General features: G+C 38.3%; 1 pseudogene; it reads right to left on the bottom strand.

Annotated features, from left to right (window-relative positions):
- Positions 1–2218: 2218 nt before the first annotated feature.
- The window catches only part of LOC109464003, a 12798-nt pseudogene continuing 4560 nt past the window's right edge, over positions 2219–10456 (bottom strand).

Here is a 10456-nt window from a genome sequence, read left to right as displayed (position 1 = left end):
AACAATATTGTACTATAGATCGTTAAAAAATAAAATCCTCAAAATTAGGTAAAACATGGTATATACTCAACAATGTTCTACTGCAGATTGTTAAAAAGAAAATCCACAAAATTAGGTGCAATTTTCTGTACAATATGTGCAGTTTTTAAGTTTGGTTCGAGAAAGATGAACAAAATCTTCATGGTATATACTCAACAATATTTTACTATAGATTGTTAAAAAGAAAATCCTCAAAATTAGGTACAATATTCTGTACAATATGTGCAGTTTTATGTTTCGTTTAAGAAAGATGAAACAAAATCTTCATGGTATATACTCAACAACGTTCTACTATAGATTGTTAAAAAGAAAATCCTCAAAATTAGGTGCAATTTTCTGTACAATATGTGCAGATTTATGTTTCGTTTAAGAAAGATAAAACAAAGTCTTCATGGTACATACTCAACAATGTTCTACGACAGATCGTTAAAAAGAAAATCCTCAAAATCAGGTACAATATTCTGTACAATTTGTGCAGTTCTTATTTTTCGTTCTAGAAAGGTAAAACATGGTACATACTCAACAATGTTCTACTGTAGATTGTTAACAAGAAAATCCTCAAAATTAGGTACAATATTCTGTACAATTTGTGCAGTTCTTATTTTTCGTTCTAGAAAGGTAAAACATGGTACATACTCAACAAAGTTCTACTGCAGATCGTTAAAAAAATCCTCAAAATTAGGTGCAATATTCTGTACAATGTGTGCAGTTTTTCTGTGTCGTGCAACAAAGATGAAACAAAGTCTTCATGGTACATACTCAACAAAGTTCTACGACAGATCGTTAAAAAGAAAATCCTCAAAATTAGGTGCAATTTTCTGTACAATGTGTGCAGTTTTTATGTTTCGTTCAACAAAGATGAAACAAAGTCTTCATGGTACATATTCAACAATGTTCTACGACAGATCGTTAAAAAGAAAACCCTCAAAATTACGATAATCACTATCTCGTGGTGTAAGAATATCACATAATGGAATTCTGTTCAGATGTGAAGAACAAGGATGAAGACATTTTGTACACACGGAGAGACTTCTGTGGGTGGTTTGTGGGGTAAAACCGACCTCAGCGGCACAATCTAGACTCAGTGCCCGGAGTTGGTATGTGTGTGGGCGACCATACATTGAATAAACATATCAAGATTCTTAACATTCTACTCTATAAGACAATGGGCACATTCTATTCTAAAATCGTGAGGGCAATCGGTTATAGGAATGAAATGAGAAAAAGGATAATTTCTTTTCAATGAATTCAAGAAATCTGGCCATGAATTTAGACTTCCTCGTGGCGTTAAGCTGACCCTTCCCTTGCAGAAAATATGTGGACTTGACTTATTCTTATGTAGACGTGGGCGTAGACTTGGGAATGGGACTGTACATGTATGATGTACATGATTAACCTTTAAGAGCTGAATGTAAACAAAAATGACTGACAGCTGTATTTTCAAATTCTAAACAAACTAAAGTTAAGATGTCATATTTTGGCCCCTCCACTTTCATGAAGGGTACTTATTTGCGATTGGGTAGGCTTGATTCAACCTAATTTGTAAAGAAATGGCCAGAAAATCTACAATTTGTATCATCGTAATGTTACGCAATGCAGCTTTAAAGAAAACCCATGTGGCCTGGAAAAATAAGAGACCTTTGGGTCACCCCTACGGCAATGTGGACTAGTCACAACAACAACCCCATCCGGTCCCATTGCGATACCCCACGGCTTGATAACGTTCGCGATAGTGCGGGCAAACTCTCCCGAGCGCCCGAACATGTGTACCCGATTGTTACCACTGTTAGCCACGATGATACGACCAGAGGCACCCAAACAAATACCAATGGGGGAATTCAGTTGACCCATGTTTCTTCCAAAAGTTCCAAATTTAAATAATCTTCTACACGGATGGATTGTACACCATGATGGTTTTATACCCATCAGCAAGTAGGATATTTCCCTCCCTGTCCTGGCAGACCGTGGAGGAGAGACTCAACATCAATAACATCTGCACTTTCAAAAATCCTGTCTTCCAAACAACCAGCCATACTCTACAATCAACTTGTGCCCGGTGTCACATCAACACACTTACAGGACCAGATATGCTACTCGGAACACCTTCAAACTAGACAAACCAAAAACAAACAGCACTAAAAAAGCCTTCACATACAGAACTACTGCAACATGGAACTCTCTACCACATGGGCTGCAAACAGTGGCATCACATGAGAAGTCCAAACAAGACCTACTAAAACACATGAGGGACACGAATAAGTAGAGCACATGCGATGTTACACACTTGTTTTATTTTAAATACTATGTAATGTAAATGTATATGTAATTGTACGTGATGTATTGTTATGTATGTATTGTTATGTATGTTCCCTCTCCTGGAAGAATACCTGCCACCTTCGGGTGGGGAGCTAAATGAGAGTTTTACCTCAATAAACCTCAATAAACCTGTCCGAAGTGACACCCATAATCCCCTGCCTTGGTGCTTCAGTGTCTATACTCCGATAGAGAGTCCCGTTTGGATGAAACAACATTATTATATCCTCATCCCCCACGATAACTTTATTGTTGTGAGTGTCCATGGCAATGGCGGGATATTGGACCCGATTTCGGTCCAGGAAGCGTACCTCGAACTTCTTTTTGGGCCGGCCGTTTCTGATGTACAGCACGACATGCCCGTTGACTTGAACGGGTGTAGGAAACCCCAGAACCCATAAGATATTCAGGGTTCACGTCAAAAGCAACATTAGAAGTGTACATTGGCATTCTGCTAGACTCAACCGGCAGCATCGTTAGAAAGAGGTGAAGAAAGGTCCCGTATATTTTAATTATGCTGAAGACTTGGACTCGTTTGTTGAAGTAATCAGTCACAAATATTTCATTTTTAGCAGACACGGCAACTCCGTAGTTACTCTTAAATTCCCCGGGTTTGTTTCCTTCCTTACATGTACCTTCCTTAATGGTGATCTTCTCCAACTTTCTGCCAGCGATGTCTGCAATAAGTAATAAAAATCGTATCTAAAGTATTCACATTTCGGAACACTTCTTATCAACACAATATAGCCACATTTTTCGAAAAGAGCATTGGTTCTTCCCTGTGCGAGTGGTTCAAACCTTACAGTCTGGTCACAGGGTTGACATCTTGAAAAGGTGATATAGCAAGAGGTTTTAAATCAAAACTTTTGATGCAACACAAAGACGCTCTCACCTAGAGCTTTCGACCAGTCGCTCTAATCTTCCTCAGAAGACTGACCCAGTGAGGCTTGTCACGTGGCTTCTTTGAAGTGTGAGGTCAACACTGGGTCAAAGGTATCTGATAGTCTACTGAATTACAGATGAGGAAGATCAGAGTGACTGGTCAAAAGCTCAAGGTGAGAGAACGTCTTTGTGTTGGATTAAAAGTTGTAACACGGTGGTAAAATCTGGGCTGCAAAGTTCCCACAATTCATAGAATCCGAACTGTGTTCGATCGTGTTCGATCTGGGCAATTCGAATCGAACCCGCGTTCCATTTCGGGGTCACCTGCGGTCATTTACAAGAAAGCGGCAAAACAAGCCCTTTTGCCTGAGTGACTCGTAATAGATAAAAAACAACACTTTTCTATAGATACAAACAGTTTCCAGGATAGTACATGTCCGCTATCATTTTTTGTGGACATGTAACATGTAGCGAAGCTACTGTCGTATCCTTGGGTGACCTTGAATACTGTAATGATTCTTTACGCCTGTATGAATAACACAATGCACACTTTTGGGAGATATGACATGTCTGCAAAACTCGTTCAAACCTGGAAACATGGAGAGTCTAACATACCCCATTTACGGCTCAAAATGACTGTCAGGGTTGTCCCGAAAATCGTGCTTTTGGGATTTTTGAAAAATGCGCTTGATTTTGAATTATGGGTAATTTAGTGCGAAAAAAGCCCAAAAATTCGATTTTTTCACCTATTTGTCGACAAAAACTATAGTTAAAGTCAGAAATTAAAAAATCCCTAAAGCACGATTTTTCATCCTATTCCTAGTCGTCGAAAAACGTAAAAATCAGTGATCTTGCGTAATATGTGTAACCAGGTTTGCTCGGTGATTGGCTAAAATATGGCGCTCCGAAATCCCGAAAATTATCGACTTTTTTAACGAAATCCGAAAAAATCATCCATTTAGCGCAAAAAATCACCATTAAATGTATGTAAAGACGATAATTTTATTTTATTTCAATGAAATTTCCTCTCGATACTAGTTTGTTTCTTTTCAAATGTTTTACGGTTAGCCCAAAATCGCGTCTTGTAACCCGATACTTTATCGAACGCACACAGCAATGGGAAAGAATGCCGTAGTGACAGACCGCCGTGTAACTTTAAACACGTAACTTCCAGTACAGGCAATCTGGTAAATATCAATAAAAAGGTAATACCTTGTGAGGTTTTGGTGCTTGCCGACAGTGTGGTCTCAGCAGAAGTGAAGCATCCAGAGAAACCAGTTGCAAGGACATTCTCCACAGTTTGCTTTGACTGTGGATTAGAAAATGTCTTGGTTATCAACTCGTTGACCACATGAAACATTGCCCTAAGAAAATGTTAGTTTTCGCCCCAAGCATTAACCCTATCTGGACCGGGTTTTTTGAGCTTGGTGGGACCGGGGGGGGGGGGGGGGGGGGCTCATTTGACCCCCCCCCTCAGAACTCGAGAACGGTATGTCGTATGACCACCAAATTTTCAGAGGATGGTGTACTAGTAAAAATTTATCATTACCATTTTTATGTCGTTATGACTTAATGACGTCATAAATGTGATTAATGGCCCAAACCGTCTAGATTGGTAATTCCCTAACGTCATGCATATTTAAGATATCCGCCATTTTGGACAGTCAATCTTGAATTTTCAAAAATATTTTTTTAATGATAAAGCCTAAAATACATTGTAAACAGACTAAAGACGTTTATATGAACCTTTTTTGTTAAAAGAAATGGAAGTTTTGATGAAATTTTAAGAAAATAACCTGTATCTACCTGTTCTAATGATATGGTCGGCCATCTTGAATTTTGGCCAATGACGTCATCAAATTAGCATAAATTATGCATTTTTAATTTAAAAATTTACATAAATTTATATGGGATGTTATCCATATTAGAAATCATGTGTAACATGACATAAAACCCACAAAATTCTATTGTTGAAACTAAAATTACTAAATTTAGCAAAAAGTGCCTGCCAAAAACCCCTTGCCATGGCAACACAAAAAGTTATTATCATATGCTAATGATACAGAATTGTTGCAAGCAATATTCTAGAAAAAGTCACCAAGTTTGGCCGTTCTAGCGCTAGCCGTTAAGACTCTAGGTGACATTAAAGTTGGCGCGGGCACTTCCCCCCCCCTGGTCTGGATAGGGTTAAAATAATTATTTTCTCGTGTCGGTTTTTCCCAAGCATCACTAAGCTACATAGGTAGCAAGGTGGACTTGTGATTTGGGTTGTTAACTCTAATCTAAAGGTTTTGGGTTCGAATCCTTATCATTTCCTGGGTTGAATGTAAAGGTTCTCGGTTCGCCACCGCAGAAACTGCTTGGAGATTATAAAAAGGACTAATCGAGTTGCAAGAAATGGAGTTAAAGTTAAATGTTGACATCGTCAGAAATTGTACTTGTGTTTGGTCTGTTGCCTGCTGCTAATTTCCCACGTTCTGCGGGTTGGGTCATCATCATCATTGTCATCATTGTTGTCATCTCTGTCGTGCCCCACGCATATGGTTGGATCTCTGGGGGGTTAAGGCCTGGTGCCGAGAAGCATAGGGGTAATACACATAATACAGTACTGCCAGGGAATCGTTAATATCTCGACTTCGAAGCAACAAAATAACATGAAATTTAATAGACAGTTAGCCAAGAGACCATGCATTTCAAAAATGTTGAATAAGTCTAGAAAATCTACGTAATATTTTCATAATTAATTAGGAAATGCGGTATTCAATTTTACAAAGATGGGCTGAGACCAAACCTTTGCCGATGGCCAGGGATGCTGAAATTTTCAGAGGATATAGGGGTAGTTGTGTAGTATAAGAATCGGTTTTCAGAAAATAAGAATACTTTATGAATCTGAAGAAATATCAAAATATTGTTCATTTGACAGAATTTTAGGGGGTAGCCATGACATTATCGATTCATAGCTAAGTATGTGTTCATTAAATGATTTTTCCGAAAACCGATCCATATACACCAACTTGTCGCACCTTGTTTGAACCTAATATCAACTTTGTAGGTAGTGCGGAAAGGTTTGGTCTCAAGCTTTAAAGTTTAGATATATGGACTCTGGAATATTTCTGCCCCTTGCTAATCTAGCACAATCCATCAACTTGACAGCTGAATATCTGTCAATAGATTAACTGTACTTAGCACCTGCTTTCGAGTAATTATGTGCAATTATCTTAAATTATGCATAGAGTGCAGACAGTGGATCTGATAGGCCATACTGGCCAGTATTCACCCAGACATGGAGGTAGAAAAACAAACAAGCCTTTGATCCAAAACATTGTTGAAAGCACGGAGGTAAAAAAACAGAAGCCGACTCTTTTTTTAACTCCATGCTGAAAGTGAACATTTCTGGTCAACAACTTTAAAGCTCATACATTGGGTAGAGGGATGCAGCTTTTTCCCGGATAAGTTCAAGCATTTCTACTACTAAGTACCTCCATGGTTCACATAATATCCAACTTTTTCTGTTTTGTGGTTTGTTTGTTATTTTCTAGCTTTCTTGGGGTATCCACTTTCCATAATACATTGAAAAGGCATCACGAGACCAAAATAAAACCCAACTGGTTCATGCCGCCAGGACATCACAAGTTACATATTGTGAATAGTTACTCGGAAATCTTGCACAGACCCAAAATTTACTATCAGGAAACAACTAATTGTGGTTAAAAAATCCAATTATTTTTTATTAAATTTTACATATACATGTACATGTACTTGCACTTTTCAATTTTCATAATCCCCTAAAAGAGAAAACTTGTGCCACTAATATGCAACAATCAAATAATACATGCATTGTCATAAACTCATGGAACAAGGAGCTTTCTCTGATATAATGTCCTTGGTTGAAAGTTATATCTGGTACTAGTATTTCTTGTTCTCGAACAGTTTGAGCAAGAACAGCAATATGTCCCTGGTTTGAGTAACTCCAACTTTGTAATTGAGCAGAAATGCATTTCATATAGATAGCAGCCATGGGACAGATAGCTTCCCACGAAGAAAAATGGGTCAAGTAAATCTAACCAGACATGATCCCATGCAAGACAAAGAGATGTGTATTGTGTTGTCTGTCTTTGGTTCAAAGGAACCTCCTTGGTCATATACACTACAAACATTTATTGCTACATTTCCAGAGACTTATGGGTGGAAGGAATGCATTACATTGTTTCTGATTTCTTTCTTGCTGTTCTCACTGGCATTTCAATAGCATGATTTTTCTACCCCGGCCTACGTATACACATGGCAATCTATACACACAGACTTATTTACAGTTCGGACCAGTTGTTTTTCCTTCTTCCGCTAGCTTGCTGTATTATGCAGTGAGAGTCTTCTAAATATATATTGCCCGCCGACCGGGGCAGCCAGTGCAATTATCGCCTGGCCTGATGCATATTCAGGCCTTTTCCCTAGCACTTTGCTCATTGTAATATTAAAGTAGGTCATTGTAATATTATAATGAAACTTTCCTGGGGATGCTGTGGACCAGGCCTTACGGTACCAGAGATGTCGTCTTCACCAGAGTCGCTAGGTGTCGTTGGCGAGGCCTCGCCAACTGTAGTACCATGTGATGTGGCTAGGTGGCTGCCTTTGTTATCTTTCCCATGTTTCTATGCAACAGCATATGGTTGGATGCAGGAATCTTCATTAGCGTATAGATGGGTACAGAAATATTCATTAGAGAATAGCTGGGTGCAGACGTAGACATCAAAATCAGCAGATTGTTGGATGAATGAATCGCCACCAGTATCACTGCCGTTCTTAGCGGCATCATCACGAACATCGTTTTCCTGGCATCTTCCGGGAATGTGGAGATTGACACCTTCTACAGCTTTTTCCATTGCTTCTGCCATACTTTCTTCGGAGGAATCGTTTGTTGGGGCCTTGATACGCTGTAGTTTGTTGCAGGTTTCACCAATGGTTCTGTTAATGCAATGGAAGACAAACAGAAAAAAAGTACCGACTATGCACGATGCACAAAATGACTTATAATTGTCATTGGTCAGGCTTGAAGCTTGATGGCAAATACCTCTAAGCCAGGAGAATTGGTAATATCTTAATCCTGGCTGTTCATTTAAGCATATGTGCTAACATGGACCAATTTTGTCAGACAGACAGTCTGTCACCATAGTGTTGTAAGAGGGAGTGATGACTGGTTTCCATAGTGACAGGGAATCCTGGGCTCTTATTGGACTTATTTTCGTAGTAGTAAAGAACCCTGGGCTCCTATTGGTAGATCTTGGAATGGGAATGGTTCTCTGGAGTTAGAGCTGGATGACAACAAGCTCTCAGGAAGGAGGCCCAATCAGGCAGTGACAACGAGAGATTGTGTAACAAAGACTGCGTCATAGGCAGACAAGATCATTCAATTTCCATGTAAATCAAGAAAAGTCACGTTTTGTCGTTTGACACCAGACAATTTGTACATCTGTTTTGCCCGGAAGCGTACACTAACTGTAGTTTTAGTTGAGCCTGTTGTTTTCGAGTATATTTCTCTTGCAAATGTTTCTTTTCATACATCTTCACAAAGAAATATATTGTATACAGGAGCTTGGAATCATCTAGTATGTAATCACTAATTTCATTACTTTTTCTACGAGATTATTTTTTACAGATATCCATGAGTAAAATGTTAGTTGTCTCTATGATATTTGATACCAGAGACGCGTGTGGACATCGAAACTAACGGCTGTAGCGTAGTGCTTTTCTAATACGTGAGCAAGTTCTGTATTAAAAAAAAAACGATATTCGTAATTTTGATGGTTATATCAAGAACTACCAAATAGATGAGCAAATCAAACCATTTTCCACAATTTTCAAGCGTTTTTGCTGAACTTTTCTAATCTTTTTTACGTTCTACTTTCATCTAAATTGTGAAAACCCCGTAAAATATACACAAATATAATAATGGTGTTAAGTGAATAAAAAAAATAAGACATGCACTTACGGTACTATCTCTATGAAGACTCCTGATGCCTCTACGTCGGCTCAAACAAGGATACGTGTAAATCATGGTACATATTGAATAAACATCAAGGTATTAACCATTGTGTATTTCCGAGTGAGGGAGCGAATTTTGTGGGAAGATACAACTTAATAAATTAGGTTAGATCTAAAAGTGTCAATGATAGACTCCAGTATTATGAATGACGTCGACTCATAATATATATAGAACACAGGATACAACTACAAAATATAATCAAGAAACTTATGACTGATTTTTAATACTTCCCCATAAAATGGTCACTGCCTGATAGTTCAGAGAGGCTCTAGAAGAGTTTTGTGTGAACACATTCGTGACAGGTTTTGCAAATATTTAATAGAGGAATTTTGAGAGATGCTTTGTCTTTCCCGTAGCATAACTCCCTTCATCATAGTATATTTTTATCATCATCATTTCTCGCGTCTCGCCATGACTAAAGTCCACTCTTTACTCCCCATGAGATTCTTTCCTACGTTTTAATCATATGTACGCCCTTAGGAAAGAGCATCACCTTTGACATATGAAACACCACGAGCCGAGAATTCAATTTCCAGGCAAAAAAAAACTTGTCTGATACCAGATAATCGCAAACAGCACACGGGCTTCCTATTGTCAAGTAAGCTCTGAGCCAAAAAAAAGTCGAAATGCAAATTTGACATTGTATGAAAAGTAGAGTTTATGATGGTGATTAACAACGATGAAAAATGCCAGGTTATGTTTAATTTGTTTATTTCTTTATTTTATTCACATAGCTTTGAGAGCATTGGACCTCCACCTACGTCTACATAGAAAGAAGTTGGACCAGTCCACTTTAGTCCACTCCCAGGGGAGGGTCAGCTTACCGCCATGAGAAAGTCTAAATTCACGGACACATTTCTGTTACTGTTATTTGTTGAACCGCTTTTCCAAACATTTTTTTTTCACTTGACTCACACAGAAATTATCGTCACATGTCATACCCATTAGAAAGTGCGCATTTCTTATACTAGAGAGTACAATGTTCAGTACCTTGAAATGTTCACACTATTTTATGAAATAAAATAAAGAAATAAATCAACAGACCTGGCTTTTATCATCAATGGTAAATTCTACTTTTCATACTAAGTAGTGTCAAATTTGTATTCTTGTCACCTCAGAGCTTTCTTGGTAATAGGAAGCCTGTGTGCTGTTTGCGATTGTCTGGTATCAGACATGTTTTTT

This window comes from Branchiostoma belcheri, unplaced genomic scaffold (assembly GCF_001625305.1).
Source record: "Branchiostoma belcheri isolate BF01 breed outbred unplaced genomic scaffold, Haploidv18h27 scaffold130, whole genome shotgun sequence".
Taxonomy (NCBI): domain Eukaryota; kingdom Metazoa; phylum Chordata; class Leptocardii; order Amphioxiformes; family Branchiostomatidae; genus Branchiostoma; species Branchiostoma belcheri.
Note: the sequence above shows the minus strand (reverse complement) of the source record. Positions and strands in the feature narration are given on the sequence as shown.